Source organism: Lampetra fluviatilis, chromosome 49 (genome assembly GCF_964198595.1).
Source record: "Lampetra fluviatilis chromosome 49, kcLamFluv1.1, whole genome shotgun sequence".
NCBI lineage: Eukaryota > Metazoa > Chordata > Hyperoartia > Petromyzontiformes > Petromyzontidae > Lampetra > Lampetra fluviatilis.
Genome location: NC_136323.1, coordinates 9079463 through 9097760, shown reverse-complemented (window position 1 = coordinate 9097760; position 18298 = coordinate 9079463). Strand labels below are relative to the sequence as shown.

The 18298-nt window shown below is 51.6% G+C and overlaps 1 protein-coding gene across 5 annotated transcripts in view; it reads right to left on the bottom strand.

Annotated features, from left to right (window-relative positions):
• Positions 1-18298, bottom strand: part of LOC144948522 (retinoic acid receptor RXR-alpha-B-like) — a 143954-nt gene that overhangs the window by 75346 nt on the left and 50310 nt on the right. The window contains exon 1 of one of the 5 annotated variants that reach the window (XM_078878093.1): positions 2124-2323. The exons of the other annotated variants lie outside the window; for them this stretch is intronic. The gene's annotated coding sequence lies outside the window, so the exon portion shown is untranslated. Of the gene's footprint in view, positions 1-2123; positions 2324-18298 lie in introns of those variants that run through there. 5 annotated transcript variants of the gene reach the window in all.

Sequence of the window (18298 nt, the reverse complement as noted above, 5' to 3'; positions counted from 1 at the left end):
GCGGTTGAGAAGCCGGTTTAATCACGCGCGGCCGGAACCCCGGATGCAAACCCAGGCTTTCACCAGTGCTGGCTCAGCGCTCTGAACTCTTAAAGCCACCACCCCTGGTCACCGCCTACATGTCGTCGTGGGCCCGGGGTGCTCATCTATTTACAGCCCTGAGAAAGCGATGGAAATTCCATGTTCCTGCAGTGAGGGGGGGGGGAAGATTCCCTCCCAAACAACAACCACCGGTGTTGACGCGCCGCTAAACGGTACTCGTTTTCTTGACCCCCCCCCACTCCACTTCTGGAATGATGAATGGAAAAACCAACGGCCGAGCGAGCGGCAACGATGAACTTGCCACCTTCCGTTTTCCGGCCGCGCTTTCACCTCTCCGTGTGCCACCGCAGCCAGGTGACGACAAACGACAAATGACGGGAGAGAGAGAGACTTTTCCCCGCCGTTTTTTGTTGTTGTTGCGAGTTGTTGCGGCTCGTGAACTTTTCGTAAAAAAACCCATCCGCCGTTGTTGGCAATCGGTCGGATCGCGCACGGAGATAGCCGATGTTCCTTCGAGACTCTGAACCCGCCGGGTGGTGCGGTGGGGCAAGGGACGGCGGGACAGCGAGCGGGTCACTCGTGGTCCGGCGGAGAAGATGTGCCGGGTGATAACCTCCGGTTGGAACTCCGGCTTCCTCCCACACGCAAATACAAATACTTGAAAGGGAATTGGTGGACTCATCGCCAGCGGTACCCTCATGAAAACGAGTATTGAGACTCAGGGAGTCTGGACACATAAGTAACTGTTAAGTGTGAATACTTAGTGGTTAGGTTAGTGGACAGTTGGGTGGGTGAGCGAATCAATGAGTGAATGGGTAGGTGGGCGAGTGAGTTGGTGAGTGGGAGAGTGGGTTGTTGAGTGGGTGGGTGAGTGGGTTGTTGAGTGGGTGGATAAGTGGGTTGTTGAGTGGGTGGATGAGTGGGTTGTTGAGTGGGTGAATGAGTGGGTTGTTGAGTGGGTGGGTAGTGGGTTGTTCAGTGGGTGAGTGAGTTGTTGAGTGGGTGGGCGAGCGGTTGGCTGGATGGGGGAGTGGGTGAGTGAGTTATTGAGTGGATGGGCGAGCGGTTGGCTGGATGGGCGAGTGGGTGGGTGATTTATAACATGAACAAAATATATATACACATGTAACTCAAATGCAGCTATCGGTTTTGGCATTGGTATGGCCAGCGTGCAGTTGAGAACCCGGCTCTCAATCGCGGGAAGATACATCCCGGATCCGAAAACAGGATGTCAGCCGTGGGGAATAAAAGTCCGTCTCTCTCCGAAGTGGCCATCACGATGGCCCCTTGTCCACCCACCCACCCGCCTGGTCGCTGAGAGAGTAAACAACACAGCCCTGTTACTGTCTGCACGGGGCCCCACAGTGAATCACAAATGCTGTGCTTCTGGCTGTATAGTGGGGTGGGAGGGGGGACAGCGTCCACCCACCCACTCACACGGGTGAGCACCGCCGCTAATGTGGGATAATGGAGTCAATTACAGACACTGCTCTTAGGTGGGGGAGGGGAAATGTCACCAAACAATCACGGAGCAGCGCACGTGTGCACGCATGCACACATGCACACGCATGGACAAACGCGCGCACACGCATAGAAACACGTGTGTTTACACAAAGACAAATATACCCCATAGAGCCTTTAACGGACTGCTGGGGTAAACGCTGTTAGCGAGCAGCGCCTATGAGGGCCGGCACGGGCACACGCGGGGGTGGGTGGCCAGCGCCACGCCCGGCCGCCTTTGTCTCCCGAGCGAGGATGTTTACACGCCGTAACCAGGTAATCGTTTGAGGCCGAGTCGACCTACGGGAGGCCCGGGGACCGGTTCAGATAGTTCTTGTGAGAGGGGAATCGAACTCGGATCGCCGGGTTTGCGGCGCAAAATGCCAAAAACTGCGCCACGCACAAACACAGGGCACACGATACGGCCACGTCATAACCACACGCACAAAGGTGCCCGCTGTTTACGGCACTAAGCCGGGATCAGGCGAGGGATTACGAGAATGCACGAAGTCGCGCTGGCAATTCGCATTTCATTTCGCTCGTATTTCGCATTGTTCTTGGTCGCACGGAACGAACGTAACCTGCAGCTCGCCACTTGTTTTCCACGTGATGGCGTCCGAACCCCGCTTCGTCATCCCACCGCCGGACGAGGCGCCCCTCGCCCACCGCCGTCGCAAGCAATGGGGGATGTTTGAGCGTAAACGTCACCACGCCGGGCGGTGAAGCCCTGACGAAGGAGGGTGGCGCAAGGCGCCGGTGACGCCCGTCTCGTGCCCACGGTGTGCCCGCGACACCTTCGCACGGTGGTCGCCCCATGCGGCCACCGTGCAAGGACTCAAACCTGCTGAGATTCCCAGAGCCTGGCGGGATAGGGCACGTCACGGATCACGTGCTCATGGGTGCTAAATCTTCACCTGCACACACACATGTATATATAGACGACAGGCATACCTCTCATAGCACTGCCTCTTATAACGCCGTTTCGTTACATCGCTCTTTTGTCCTGGAGGAAAATTGCTGCCGCGGATCAGCCCCCATATGTGGAAGAGAGTGGGCATGGCTTTGCCCGTAGGGTCGCGTCTTTGCCCATGCGTGCCCATACAATCTTTGCCCACACGGTCCCTGTAGACTCATCTTTGCCCATACGTGGTCTTGCATCAATTCTTCTCGAGCAGCGATTCATCAAGGGGCTGATAAGTCAGACTGTGACAACTACAGAGGAATATCTCTTCTTGCCACTGCTGGTAAAATACTGGCAAGAATCATACTAAACAGACTTCTACCACTTGCTGAAAAACTCCTTCCTGAATGGCAGAGTGGCTTTCGACCTGGCAGGGGAACCTCAGACACGATCTTCTCAACTCCAAGAGAAGTGCCAGGAGCAGAGACTACCATTGTACATGGCCTTCTTCGATCTGACTAAAGCTTTCGATTCTGTTAATCGTGAAGCACTATGGAGAATCCTTTTAAGATGTGGCTGCCCAACAAAATTTGTGAACGTCCTCCATCTATTGCACGACGGTATGAAGGCCGTCCTCCCCTCGGTTGGTGAAACCTCAGAGCCAATCGAAGTAAAGGCCGGTGTGAAGCCAGGCTACGTTATTGCACCAACTCTTTTCTCCATCTTCCTGGTGGGAATGCTTCATCTGACAGAGAAACAGACTTCCCAGAGGCATAACTATCACATATAGGACAAAGGGAACATATGATAATTGGTTCTTTACCCTTCTATCTGGCAACAAAACTGACACCTTTTTACAAGGAGTCATGTTTGCATAGACCGCAATACCTGCAGTCATAATACAAACAAAGAACATAACTCTGATAATGTGCACTGTCCTTAAAGTTGATTGATCCACACCCGAGACAGCTTTCCTTAGAGCCTAGTCTCATATGGGTTGGACCAGATGACGCCAAAAGGCGCACAACTCAAAGACAATGCACCATCAGAGTATGAGAGCTCGGGGCAAGCATCTACACTATGGGAACCTCATTTGCCAGTAAAAATATGATAATTGGTTCTTTACCCTTCTATCTGATGGTGCATTGTCTTTGAGTTGTGCGCCTTTTGGCGTCATCTGGTCCAACCCATATGAGACTAGGCTCTAAGGAAAGCTGTCTCGGGTGTGGATCAATCAACTTTAAGGACAGTGCACATTATCAGAGTTATGTTCTTTGTTTGTATTATGACTGCAGGTATTGCGGTCTATGCAAACATGACTCTTTGTAAAAAGGTGTCAGTTTTGTTGCCAGATAGAAGGGTAAAGAACCAATTATCATATTTTTACTGGCAAATGAGGTTCCCATAGTGTAGATGCTTGCCCCGAGCTCTCATACTCTGATGGTGCATTGTCTTTGAGTTGTGCGCCTTTTGGCGTCATCTGGTCCAACCCATATGAGACTAGGCTCTAAGGAAAGCTGTCTCGGGTGTGGATCAATCAACTTTAAGGACAGTGCACATTATCAGAGTTATGTTCTTTGTTTGTATTATGACTGCAGGTATTGCGGTCTATGCAAACATGACTCCTTGTAAAAAGGTGTCAGTTTTGTTGCCAGATAGAAGGGTAAAGAACCAATTATCATATTTTTACTGGCAAATGAGGTTCCCATAGTGTAGATGCTTGCCCCAAGCTCTCATACTCTGATGGTGCATTGTCTTTGAGTTGTGCGCCTTTTGGCGTCATCTGGTCCAACCCATATGAGACTAGGCTCTAAGGAAAGCTGTCTCGGGTGTGGATCAATCAACTTTAAGGACAGTGCACATTATCAGAGTTATGTTCTTTGTTTGTATTATGACTGCAGGTATTGCGGTCTATGCAAACATGACTCCTTGTAAAAAGGTGTCAGTTTTGTTGCCAGATAGAAGGGTAAAGAACCAATTATCATATTTTTACTGGCAAATGAGGTTCCCATAGTGTAAAGGGAACATAGTCAACATAAACCGTTTCAGAGCCAAGTCGAAAACATCAAACACATCCGTCGTTGAATTCCAATATGCCGATGATGCCCAAGTCGGTGCCTGCTCAGAAGCTGGCCTTAAGGTCATCGTCAACATATTTACAGATGCTTACAGCAGGATGGGTCGAACACTCAATACCAGCAAAACAAAGATCCTTTTTCAACAAGCTCCGGGAGGACACCTACCAACCCCTACAATCACTACCAACAATGCAATACTCGAAAGCGTTCCCAGTTTCTCATACTTAGGCAGCCATCTCTCTCGCATTGTCTTAATTGATTATGAAATCCAACATCGGATTGCCCGAGCTCGTGCTGCCTTTGGCAAACTTAAGAACAGGGTCTTCAAAAGACCACGACATTACCACCATGACCAAAGTGGCTGTGGATAGTGCTGTGATCATTCCAACCCTCGTATGTGGTGCAGAAACCTGGACCACCTATCACAAACACATAAAATCTCTCGAAATGTTTCAGCGACGCTATCTCAGGAAAATACCAAACATCACCTGGAGCCATCCAACTCATCCAGCATAGAGGCCATCATCATGTAGTACCAACTCAGATGGGCAGGTCACCTTGTGAGGATCAACAACTCTTAAGAACATCTTCTATTCCCAGCTCAGGGATGGATCACGTGCCCCTGGAGGTCAAAGGAAGCGTTTCCGTGACAACCTTAAAACGCACCTCAAGCGAAGCCACATAGATCCAAACAACTGGGGAATCTATGCTCTTGATAGACCATCATGGAGGGCCAAAATCAACAATGGAACTCAGAACTTTGAGGCCGAACAAAGAGAGTTGATAGCCAGGAAAAGAGCACGCCGCAAAGCAACATACATCACACCAGACACAGAGACAACAACGAGTGGGAGCTCCAGGGTGGACCGTCCCTGCCCCCGCTGTGTCAACATCTGAAGGTCACGGATTGGCCTAGTCAGCCATCTCCGGACCCATGGCCAGCCAGGCCCACCTCACAACACGGACAAGTGACACCTAAAGGGAAATCATTACTCGCCTACAAGATCCCAGAACATGTGCACTATGTATGCATCTAATACATGTAATGCACTGTGTGTAACGTAGTGTACAGAGTGAACGGTGTACACTATGTGCCCACCCCAAGAACCCTCTCCCTGCACCACGTTCCGTGACCCTAACGGGGAGTTGCTAATCGCCGAGTTGCAAATTGCCGAGATGAACTCAAATGACCGGTGGGCGGCGGCGGCGGCATGGAAGCAGAATATAAACTATCTGCAGGCCTCATCAGCCACTCTAAGGCGCCACCACTGATCTACGGGAAACGTGAAACCACCCCGTTCTTCATCGCCGCTTAGGACCGACTTGCCAAGAGCGAAGTGAGAGACGGAGACAAACGTCTCAACCGTGCAGCGAGGGCAGTGAAGCGACCTCGGCGAGCGCAAAGCCTCGCTAAGCGCGCTGACGGCCAGAGCGATTTCCTTGTTCAAATCGAGCGTTGAGGCATCCATGGAAATTGCACGTTCCTATGGCGGGAGCGAGACTATCCGCAGACAACCGTTGTTGACTTCCCACGTAAAGTGGTACTCGTTTTATCGACACCGTAGAGATGATGGGAAGAGCCAACCCCCTAACCGTCCCTGACAGCTGCTGTATAGTTGGAGTCTGTGTGTCTCTCTGTCCCCGTGGTCATGTGGATTTTCATCCTGATCCTCCAGTTTTTCCCGCCACATTTAGAATTAACATCACGCATTTACAGCTATACATTTGCACGTGATGATAAGCCACTTCATTGAGCTATCATTTGTGGCCATGTCGCTTCTGACAAAAGAGCCACATAGCTCAGTGGGGGTCTTCCTTAACTGGTAAAGCCCAAACCATCAAAGTGATGAGTGCACCATCCATGTGTAGTGGGTTACTTTAGAGACACAGTAGTCGTAGGAGGCAACACACGTTTAATCTACACTTTAGACACTTGTTCACATACGGGATAACTACAGCCCGCATGCTGCCTGACCCACGACGCCGAAGACGTAGCATTAAAGGTTTCAATTCCAACGACAGACAGCCCTGATTCAGCCTCGGGACTTCCCTTTTATGCCCCTACGTGGCCTGGTTCCGCCCTCGGCCACGCCCCCTTCTGGAACCTACCAGAAGGTTCTGGGCTATACCCCACGTGTCCCCTCAGTCACCTTTGCCCTACATCCCTTACCCCGGCCTATCAGGTGCCCTGCTAGCTGGCCAAACTGCTACCCCATTGCGTGGTGGCGTCAGGATCAAGAAATCTGCCAAATTCGAAAGTCACACCGCAAATTACTCAATTGGGATCATACAGAGGAGCGAGCATCGCCACCCTACTGGCAGCAGACTCATGCCCCGAGTCACTCTCGCAACGTGACTCATCCTGGTCTCTTAAGGTCTTAACGAGCATGAACCATCACGCGAACTCCAGTTCATCCTCGCAGCAGTAGGGTTGAACTTTGGCTGGCCATTGAACAAAGATGGTCACCGCATCGCGCGCTTTCAGATGCGCTTCTGCGGCCATCTGAAATGCTCTTCCTTCCGATATTAGAAAGCCACTGGAGCTATACACTTTACATCTAAAATGAAAACTAATTTCTTTAGAACTTTAGTTTATTGGCTTTTCTCCGCACCTCCGATTAGCACGGTTGGCTACTTATGTTGAGAAGCTCAACATACATACATACCTGGTTACACGAAAAAAATGCGAAAGTTGAACCTAGATTTTGGACATATTTCGTCACCGTATTTCATTAGTATCCAATGCATTAAGTAGAGGCAGGGTTATTTGTTTGTGTAATAACCCAGAAGGCTCCACTTTAATGCCCGGCAAGGTTTTACACTGCCTCGTCTTTGCGCCGATAGTCCAAGAGGTTAAAGGGAACGAACGTGAGCTCACCGGCGACCACGAACATCTCCAGGAACCGACGGTGCTAACAAACCCACGAGGACCGGGCCGTTGTTTTTTCCCTTCGCTCTCCCTGCGCTTGTGAGATGAACTGTACCATCATCTCAAGTGGCCACAAACACCAACGCCCGTTAGTTTGCCCATTGGATACGAATAAACGTCCCGTCAATTGGCTGAAAACATCGTAACATGGAGGATCGCAGAGCTTGGGAAATTGCTGGTAGCGCCGCTGGCTCGCAACCGCCTGGCTGCTGCTGCTGCGTCCTGGCTCGTGTCTGTGGTTTGCTCAGCGACTGTAAATTACATGAACGATATATAAATAACGAAACATGATTATCTTCACCAGCGTATTCAACATAATCATTATCATCATCTCTGGGTCTGCCTGGTTTATGTTGTGGCCAGAATGTTCAACTCACAGCGGTTATGCGCGAGTTCAATCCCGGTTTAAGGTATCGACTCCGCATCTCGGGAACATTTTGCACCTTCTCACCGAGGACCATTCTGTGGGACGTTGCCAGTGGCCATCTTATGGATACTGACCACCATAGGAATGTGGAATTTCCGCCACTGGTACTACGGTGCCGGTCATCACCGAATGTCGATTGGAGCAAGGAGGAAGATATCTCTTTTTACACGCGTAAAAGAAACGAATCGCAATGGACCAAATTAAATCATACGTACATCTGGTATTCGCACAATTCCAATACGGTGAGGGTATTGCAAAGTCGCTATGTTTCACAGACAGGTATAGTCTGCAGTAGTCTCCCAAGAGGTGGAGATGTTGCTGTGTGGTTTTATTTAAAGTTGTGAGTTTCGGGTTTGTGCTGCAGTAACCGTCCTAGATTCTCACCCAGATCTGGAAGAACGCTGCTAGCGTCCAGAATGAACGCCTCACTCAAGATCCAAACATCTCCTCCTCCTCGCCCTCCTCCCCCTCCTCCTCACCCTCCTCCCCCTCGAAAACACCGATGACCATCAACCACATCAGAGCATCATCAACAGGCCGATGTGCACCACATTTACTTCACGAATGGAAAATTAACAACACGAGCCACAGGAGTGTGCCCGTGGCCATGCAACACAAACGACGGACAGCACAATAAACCCACTGTGGTCTGCGCTCCTTCAACCGAGGAGGAGGAACACCAAAACCGCACGAACTCTCTCTAGCGAAGCCCTCTCGCCGTGGCCAGCAGCAGCTCTTGCACAAACTGCCGCCATGCATGAAAAATGTATTTGCGAACAATTTTTTAAATACTGTATTTGGCAAATTTTGGACTGTGGCGCGGGCACGCAATGGCACACCCCGCTTCCCAATGACCTCACGGGGAGCCTTTGATCACGTCCGCTGCAGAGCAGAGAGAGAGCGCGAAAACTATCTAGCGTTCAATCCTCTCCCATGAGTAAGGCCCAGGGCGGCCGCTGGGCTCGAACCACCGCGAACCGCTGCGGGCAAGCAGCAGACACTCCGCTGCCACCGTGGCCGCGTCACCGCTACGAGCGACGAGGCTCCGCTGCGACGCTTCCACGACACCCGTGGCCGTCGCAGTCACAGCCAGGAAACCGACAAGGGGAGCTTTGGCGGTTTCATCGCCACTGCCGTCACCACCACCGCTGCAGACGCCGTTATTTAGTGATTTATCTTGCACGCGCGCGCGCGCAACTTTCCTCTGCCGTCGGCGTTGTAACCCCATTTCCTGCCAATCGCCCGCCTTGCACAGCCACGTCCTGAACACCTTTTCTTGCACCGGTCGATGGGACGCTCGACGGTCAACAACGTCTCGTTCAATTGCAACAACAACAACAAAAATCTCCATAATGTTTTTTTTGGGTTAGATCGTGTAAATTTCTACGTGTCGTTAAACCCGCCACCGCTCGACACAGCCAATCGGTAAAGTTTGTCATGTAATAAGAACATGCAAATTCATTACTAGTACAGCACACCGGTGTGTTTTGGAGACAAATCTGGCTGTCACCTGATGAAGCTAGTTGTAATTGCTGGCGAAACGTACTTAGATTGTATATGTTGTGAATGTGCTCTCAAACACACCGGTGTGCTGTACTAATAACGAGTTGGCATGTTCCGTTTGAGTGCCAAACCTTACTAATTGGCTGTGCCGTCGGGTGGTGGCAGGTTTAACGACACATTTATATATTTACGCGATCTAAAAAAAACTATTATGGATTGTATTGGTCGCGAAAGCTTGCTACTACTAACAACAAAAAACTTCGATGGGAAAATAACCTCGGTCAGGAATACGGCCGCTCATCCCGATGCGGCGCCCCTCCCCGAGATAATGAAGCCACGTGTCTCTCCACGCTCGTTCACGTGCTGACGATGAGTATCTCCCAAGGGCAACTGCAGGTGATAATAATAATTATTTCATTTTATAGAGCGTTATTTGTGCAATTGCATCCCACAACGCTGCAACATCAATGAGCCGGTCCCCTACGGCAAGGGTCCCCAACCCCCGGGCCGTGGACCGGTACCGGCCCGTGGCCTGTTAGGAACCGGGCCGCACAGCAGCAAGAGGTGAGAGCGGTGGGTCCGCGCGTGTTGCCCGCCCCCATTGTTTTATTATTGACCACTTCCATCCACGCCTCTTTCCCGCACAGCACACTTGTCTCAGTCACAGTGTTGGTAAGCCCACAAGCTCTAACCCCTAGTAGCCACAATTAGTAAAAAACAAACGTCGCTGGAGAGCTTCTTTGAAAAGGGGGAAAGACCCAATGATGAACCCCCCCCCCGGTCCGTGAAAAAATTGTCTTCCACGAAACTAGTCCCTGGTGCCTGGTGCCAAAAAGGTTGGGCACCGCTGCCTTACGGAGATGATACAAAAACAAAACCCCCCCACTTATTTAGCAACTAAAAAACTATAAAGATGAATACACAAATAACGAAGAAAAAAATGCACATAACAAGAAAATGATCATCACAGGGAAAATAAATGAAATTAAATAAATCGGTTCGGTCTCCATACCCCATTTCGCCAAACTCCATCAAAATAAATGGTCTGCGATATTTCATCAACCATTAGATGAATGATGGGCTGAGTCTACTCCACACTCAGCTGGGATGTGAACTAGAAACTGCCTGCCTGCAAGCTAGATGTGTCTGAGCGATACTGTGGCCGATACACTAAATTAGCCAAATACTGATGTTTTCGGTATTTTTTGTCTTAGTTTCAACCTTGTTCACATAAGCTCCACCGCATGGGCGTTCACGTGACTCCACATTCATTAGGATTGGGGGAGGGGTCTAAGATCAATTATCTGCACACACACAAACTTAAAACTAAAATATTTGTGTTATTTTACTAGGTAAGGCCAACTAAGCTATAGAGCTCTCTTTTAGGAGTGACCTAGCCACAAATGAGACAGCTCAACGAAGTGGCTACTCATCATCACGTGGACATTTGCAGCAGCCAAACACACTCGAGACGCATGCCGTTGCTAAATGTGGTCAGGAAAACCGGAGGGCCCGAAAAAATATTCACGTGACCACGAGGAGAACATGCAAACTCCAAATATACAGGCGTCAGGGTCAGGATCGAAACCATGACCCCTCCTGTACACCAGGCGAGGTAGTGAACATCTCGCCGCCGTGGCACCGATCACAACTGTATGCATATAACCATTACAGCAGTGTAATGCACATCAACTTCGGGTCATTGACGTATTCGCTGTGACCACCCGCAATGTGACCCGGTGGCACTGTGGTCAAAACGCTCGGCTCTCAATCACGTGACCAAGTTCAAATCCTGGTCAGGTATTGAACCGCCTAAATCGATCATTCTTCTAAGGTCGAGCGAAAAAAAGGGAACATCTTACGGAGAGTCTCTCCCTGCTGTAGGCATGGCGGAGACACTGACTACGGTACTCTGATTTTGTAAACGGGGCTTCCGCAGATTTCCAGCTGTGGCACTGACGTGAGCCCAAGCAGGTCTTGGAGGCTGCCAGTAATTGATGCAGCAACGACGCATGTCACGATCTTAGAGTAGGTAGCTGCTGCAGCTGTTGTTGCGAATGGCTAAAAGCCTTGAAGAGTCTCAACGTCTCTCCCCCTCTCCATGCTCAAAAAACGAGCGTGGCAAGGGGGAGCTCACCTCCATGATCGCCGATGGTGAAGATTTCCATGGGAGAAGCCACTCTTCCCATAAGAAAACCACCAAGGGGTGCTCAAGTCGATGGGCCGAGGCGACCCAGAACCCCCGGTTTGAATTCTCAACCTTACGGCTGGCGGTCAAGAACTCTGCCCAGAGCCACCGTGGTTGGACACGAAACTGGTCAATTATTCTTAAAATGTATTTATAGTATTATATTTACACTGAGTGTCTGCTGCTGCTGTGTCCTGTACAGCGCTTTGAGATCCTTGTTGAAAAGCGCTCTATACGTGGAATTGTTATAATTATTATTGATGAAAGTGGCCCGCCACCTCCTGCAAATGAGTGAAGAGCACTGCCACAAACAGCAGAGACAGGAGAAACATCACTTGACGATGTGTTTTTTTCCCTTTTATCAGCCGTGTTTAACAGGGATTCAACAGGTAAAAATCGATAAAAACAATTGAAAATAACAAAAGCCTCATGCCAAGTCACATCAGAAACCAGACCGACTCTGTTCAAATGCGTTCGGAGCTGTGTCGGAAGACGCGTCGGAAATCAAGTTTCTGCATCGCCAATCAATCCGTGGTGGTGTTGCATAAACTTCGTGAGCTTGGACCATCATAAACCGGAGACCGTCTGTATTTGTTTTGGGTCTTCGCCCAATCTGCCTCACAGTGGCTGTTAGGAATCCCGTGACGTTCATTCGAAGAGGGCAGGCCATCGTGTGCCGGCATCACGGCCAGAATTTTTGGCCAAAATTATAAAAGGCCAAATTGGGATCACGCGCAGAAACATCACCCCGACCGCGGAGCCACCGCAGGCTGCGTCTGTGAGACGCAGCGTCGCGACGGCCTCGCACGAGAAGAATGCCGTGAAGACCCAAATGTGCTCCCGAGTTCATTTGACGGCTCTATGCCGGCGGAGGGCAGGTTACCGAGACAGCCTTGGCACGGCGGGGGGGGGGGGGTCGCCGCTGACCCGGGTCACACTCAGCGTGCAAAGTCCACAGTGGTTTCTCCACGGAGGAACCGGGGGCTCCTGCCATAGGAATGTACAATTTCCGCCCCCCCGCCTCCACAGGAGTGGGCGGCATTCCCCGGGGATGCATTCCCTCTCCCACGGCCGGTCACGCTGCGACAAAGTCTCGTCCGTCGGCCGCCTTCCTCCCACCTGGCGACGCGTCCCTGCCAAGGCCAACCGACTTGCATTTAACGCTCGATGAGACGTCTCTCCGATTTGCATTCGTCCCTTCCTCGTCCCGGTGAACGCAAACGTTGGGACCAACGTCGGCGTGCGGGTTGGAACCGTAGGACCAACGTTGGTACCAAGGTTTTCCACGTTGACTCGACAGCACTCCTTCTGCGCGCACTCGTCGCACCGTTCTCGGTCAGTTTCCGAACCGCGCCCCCACGGCTGGAAAGAAGCGCTCGGAGAAAAGGGGCTCGCATACGTCGTCGTCGCCGCCATGGTCGCCGCCATCGCTGCCGCTGCCGTCACCATCGTCGTGGCCGTCTTCTTGGTCGCCACCATCGTCATCGTCATCGTCGTCACCATTGTCGTCGCTGTCGTCGTCGCTGTCGTCGTCATCGTCGTCATCGGTCTGTCGCGCAAGGATTCGTTTTGTCCATCCATTGCACACTCAGTCGCAACACTCGATATGCAAATGAGGCTCTGTATGCCAAGTCCATTCTTATCGAGGGACTGTGTGTTGTTGTTGTCTCGGTTGTGGTCTCAGACCGTTGTTGTTGATTTGCTGCCTTGCCCAAGCTTGCATTTAGTGTTGAAAATTCGGCAGGAATGTTTGCACTTTTGCCATTTGTATTCATCTTTTTTTTTGTATTCACTTAATATTAGCGACCCGCTTATCTTCTCTCCACTTTGCACCCCGTTTGTTTTTCTGTCGCATTGTTTGTTGTTGTAACTCGCATCCGGCAGTGAAGCGCCGTGGGTCTTTGAAACGATTCTGGATTCTGACTGCGACCGGCAGCCTCGCATATCTCACCGTGCCGACAGACGGCCAATCGCCGCGACTTGAAAACGCCGCATTGCTGCCGCATGGCATTGGCTCCCTCTCGTAGCGAGAGAGAGAGAGGTGACGACTCAGAGGGGCGAGGAGAGGAGCCGCAGACGAGGAGCGGGGACGGCAGTGGCCACGCGATGAGCCGGCGTGCCAACAATTGCCCGAGCTCTGCGCTCTGCGCTCCTCTACGCATGTTAAAAGTGTTGTCGGCTAATAAAAGAGTGGGGGACGCGACCGGGGCACGTGGCAGAAAAAAAAACCACGCGTGCGAGGAGGAAACAATCGATCCCGTACAGACGGAACAGGTGTGAGTTCACATTTTTTGCCGCACCGCCTTCTCATGGCAAGCCAGGGTACCGGCACCTCCTGGAATGCCCACGGGCAAGGGAGCGTCACGACATTTGCGTGCAGTGATCCACAAACCCTCGCTACTGCTGCTGCTGCCACTGCCACCTCCACCGTGCCGTATTCCAGGCAGCCATGTGCAGCAGCAGCAACGTCATAGCCACCGCCGCCCATCTAACCACGGGACATGCTTTGACAAAATTCCACCCAAGGAAATCGCCGCACGGGGGAAACTGAACCTTCGACCCCCCCACCATGCAACGTGAGCACCCGCGGTCTCAGCTCCACGCGTTCTGCCGTGCGCCGTTTGAAACTGCGACCGACGCCAAGGCCTCGACCGGCTGCCCACCGTAAATCTGTAAACTATAAACTATGTCTCTTTCTCAGAAGCGATCTGGATGTCACAAATTATAGCTCAACCGAAGTGGCTTACCATCATTTGGAAATTTATAGCAGCCAAATACTCTAAACGTATGGATAAACTTGAGGATCCGTAGAAAAATCCAAACGACCACGGGGAGAACACGCAAACTCCAAATATATAGACGTCAGGGATCGAACCCACCACCTCCTACATACGAGCCGAGGTAGTCAACATCTCGCCACCGTGGCAAATCTAGGTGGCTGCACCCTGAATGGCACTAATTGCATTAGTGCCATTTGAGGTGCAGACTCCCCAAGAGGCTTATGCTTTATTAAAACGGCTTTAGCGGTCCACTTGGAGACATAACGGTGAGCAGGCGCGAGGGCAGGTGTGCGGAGCCTATGAGCGGCAGGCCTGGCTGGACTTTTTTTGTCAGAGGCGGCTTAGGGCCGTACGATGGGATTTGCCGCGGAAGTGGCGACGTTGACGTGCCCCGGACAACAGCTTGAGTTGTCAAACGCAATTAGATGAGGGGCTTGGCAACATCGTGGGGGCCGGGCAGAAACGAAACCCCGCCGTGTCTCTTAAGGAAGGTCCTGCATGGTGGATTGGCTGAATGCTCCGCGCCGAGAAGGCCTGGCGGCGTCAAGAGTCACCCCCGCGGCTCGACCAAGCGTGGTGGCAAGCGCTTGCCTCACCACGCGGCCACTTAGCCAGTGGCGGAAGAAAGTCCACATATCTACGGCGCGGGGGGGGGGGGGGGTCAGCCTCTACCGTAAGACGAACACCACTGACGTCAATTAAACGTGGAACTCGTGTTACTGCCCCGGAAAGAACGACTACGATGACGATGATGATCATGACGACGACTACGAGGGTGGGGACGAGTTGACCAGCGACCGGTATTTCAACTCCTGAGCATCTTCCCGAGCGGCCTGACGACCCGATAATCTCCCACTACCTAGCGCCGTCACTCGACGCCGTCCCTCGGCACCGCAGCCTGGGAGTGCCGCACTGAGCCCATCCAGGAGCAGCAGCGGGGGTCAGGCCGAGCGCCGCCGCTGTGCGCGTGCCGGCGATGCCACGCTGTCTTTCCCCCCCGCTTGCCGCAGATGTTCGGCCACCCTGGTCAACGCTGCAGCAGGCTACGCCATCGCCACGCGGCAGTCGCGGCGGATCACCATAATATTGCGCTCCGAACGAGAGCAGGAGGACATGCGCGGTGGCCGGGGCGAGTGGGCGAGCGGGCGAGCGGGCGAGTGGGCGAGCGGGCGTCAGGGCGCCGTCCGAGCAACGGCGTGGGGCCTACGCCGCGTCTGCCGGGAGGGCCCCGTGTGCCGCCACTCCGACGATCCCTTGGCCCCGGACTCGCAGGGATCCCGTTACCGGCTGGGACCGTGCGGAGGCGCCCGTCGGCTGGAGAAGTCGCGTTCCCGCGGGGGACGGGAGCGTAGCGGAGCACGCTCGGGCCCCCTCTTCCACCTCGGCGTGAGGCTAGCTGGCCGCCAGTCGGGCCTTCGTGAAAGTCGGCGTCCGCCGGCGCTCGTCGCTTGGCCCAGCCACGCACGGAGTGCCACTGCAATGAGTCGCTGGGGCTCGAGAGTCAGCCCGTTGGCGTCCATACAATCCCTTAAGAATCATCTCCTGAATTTGAGAGGCTCATAAAGGCACACCGTGGCACCTTTACGATCCTTCAGGTCGACCGCTAATCTCGGCACCTCCCGACAGATGATTCAGGCATGTTTGTACTTCCTGCGGCTTGTGTGCTGACATTAAAGGCTTCGTAGGGCCACACTAGCGGTCGGCATCCACTGCGTGTGTCTGGACACGACATTGGCGGTGGCGGTTACGGCGCTGGCGGAACCCCACCCGGGGAAGTGCGAAGGGCCGCCTCGCTCCATCTCTGCACACGTTTTATAAACCCCGATAACACCCCGAGGATCCCAAAGAGACCGCACCCTGGCTTGACTCTCTGAGCCTAATTTCTGATCACAACTGACCCCTCAATCCCCCTCGACAGCGCTAAAGCAATTAGGAAGGGAGGCAGATCTGAGCCTCCACACACAGCGGGCCTGGCCGACTACGTCCTGCTGCTACACGCTGCTCGGCTCCTTCAGGGGACGAGCGGGGGTCGCCTCCACTGCACAAACCACGGCAGCAGCAGATGCGGTGACGCTGCACAAATGGAAAATGTTTAACTCTGCAGTGGCGGTGCGACTGCGGTCATCCAGAACACACCGTAGTACAACTCAAGCACGGCGCGATGCCCGATCCACAAATACGAAGGAGACATCACAGCGATGATACACTCCTGACGCGGTTGTCTAGCTTGACCACCTGCATGTGAAATTCTATTTGTTGCTCTGCATCTACGTCAGCCATATGAAAGGAGAAGGGGGTAGAGCGACGATCGTAGCCAACGCCGCGAATGGCACCGCGCATCGCCGTTGCTCGATTCCTTCTGCCGGATCCCGCGACTGTTGCACGGTCTACACCTCGACCTCCGGAGGTCGGAACGCCGGCACCACTCAGATCCTCGGTTCAAATCCAGATTTCCATTCGTTTTACTATTATTTCCATAGAGTAGAACCCCTCTTAAAGAACACTCCTGTCAACGACTAATCACTTAATGACGGGTCTCGCAAGAGCCCACTGTGTAGTGTATAGTGTAGTGTGGGAGCCGTAGCGTAGCGGTTAGCGCGCTGCGCTACGAATCCGGCGATCCGAGTTCGATTCCCGCTCACGCCCAACACTGGTGACGATCATCTGAACCGGTCCTGGGCCTCTCCTAGGTCGACTCAGCCTCAAAATAGTACCTAGTGCAGTGTGTAAACATCGCTACGGGAGAGACAAAGACGGCTGGGCGTGGTGCTGGCCACCCACCCCCTCGTGTGCTGTGCCGGCCCTCATAGGTGCTCGCTAACAGCACTTGCCCCAACAGTCTGTTAAGGTTCAAAGAAAATAACAAAAGATAACAAAAACTACGACGTTAAGGCTATATAGGGCATCTTTGTCTTGTATAGTGAAGTGTATAGTAGTGTAGCATACAGTATAGTTTATTGTGTAGTGTATACTAGTGTAGTGTATTGTGTAGTGTATACTAGTGTAGTGTATAGTGTATACTAGTGTAGTGTATAGTATAGTAGTGTAGTGTATAGTAGTGTAGTGTATAGTAGTGTAGTATACATTATAGTGTATAATAGTGTAGTGTATAGTAGTGAAGTGTATAGTTGTGTAGTGTATAGTAGTGTAGTGTATAGTAGTGTAGTATACAGTATAGTGTATACTAGTGTAGTGTATAGTAGTGTGGTGTATAATACAGTATATACTAGTGTAGTGTATACTAGTGTAGTGTATAGTGTATAATAGTGTAGTGTATAGTGTATAATAGTGTAGTGTATACTAGTGTAGTGTATAGTGTATAATAGTGTAGTGTATAATAGTGTAGTGTATAGTAGTGTAGTGTATAGTGTATAATAGTGTAGTGTATAGTAGTGTAGTGTATAGTAGTGTAGTGTATAGTGTATACTAGTGTAGTGTATAGTAGTGTAGTGTATAGTAGTGTAGTGTATAGTGTATACTAGTGTAGTGTAATGTGTAGAGTAGAACCCCTGTTAACGACAAATCCCTTAACGACGGCCTCCATAGAGACCAATGTGTTCACTTACTGACCATGCCCCTGTTAACGCTGGGCTGTTGTAGGTACAGTAAATATTAATTAATGCATTGACTAACCATGTTTCTTTTAATATTATGTGTTTATAATGTTGTTCTTATCTTTATGTATTAATATCGTAAAATACTTTTTTGGGTGAAAAAGGATAACTTTCGATGCTATTGGAACGAATTAAGCCTTCAACGTCTATTCCCTACACTCGCTTAATGACCAAACCACTTAAAGACCCGTTTCGTGGAACCAATTACCGTCGTTTTTTGTTTTACCAGGTAAGGCCCACGAAGCTACGTCGCTCTTTTTCAGAAGCGACCATCACAAATGAGAGCTCAACAAGTGGCTTCTCATCATCACGTGGAAATTCATAGCAGCCAAAATA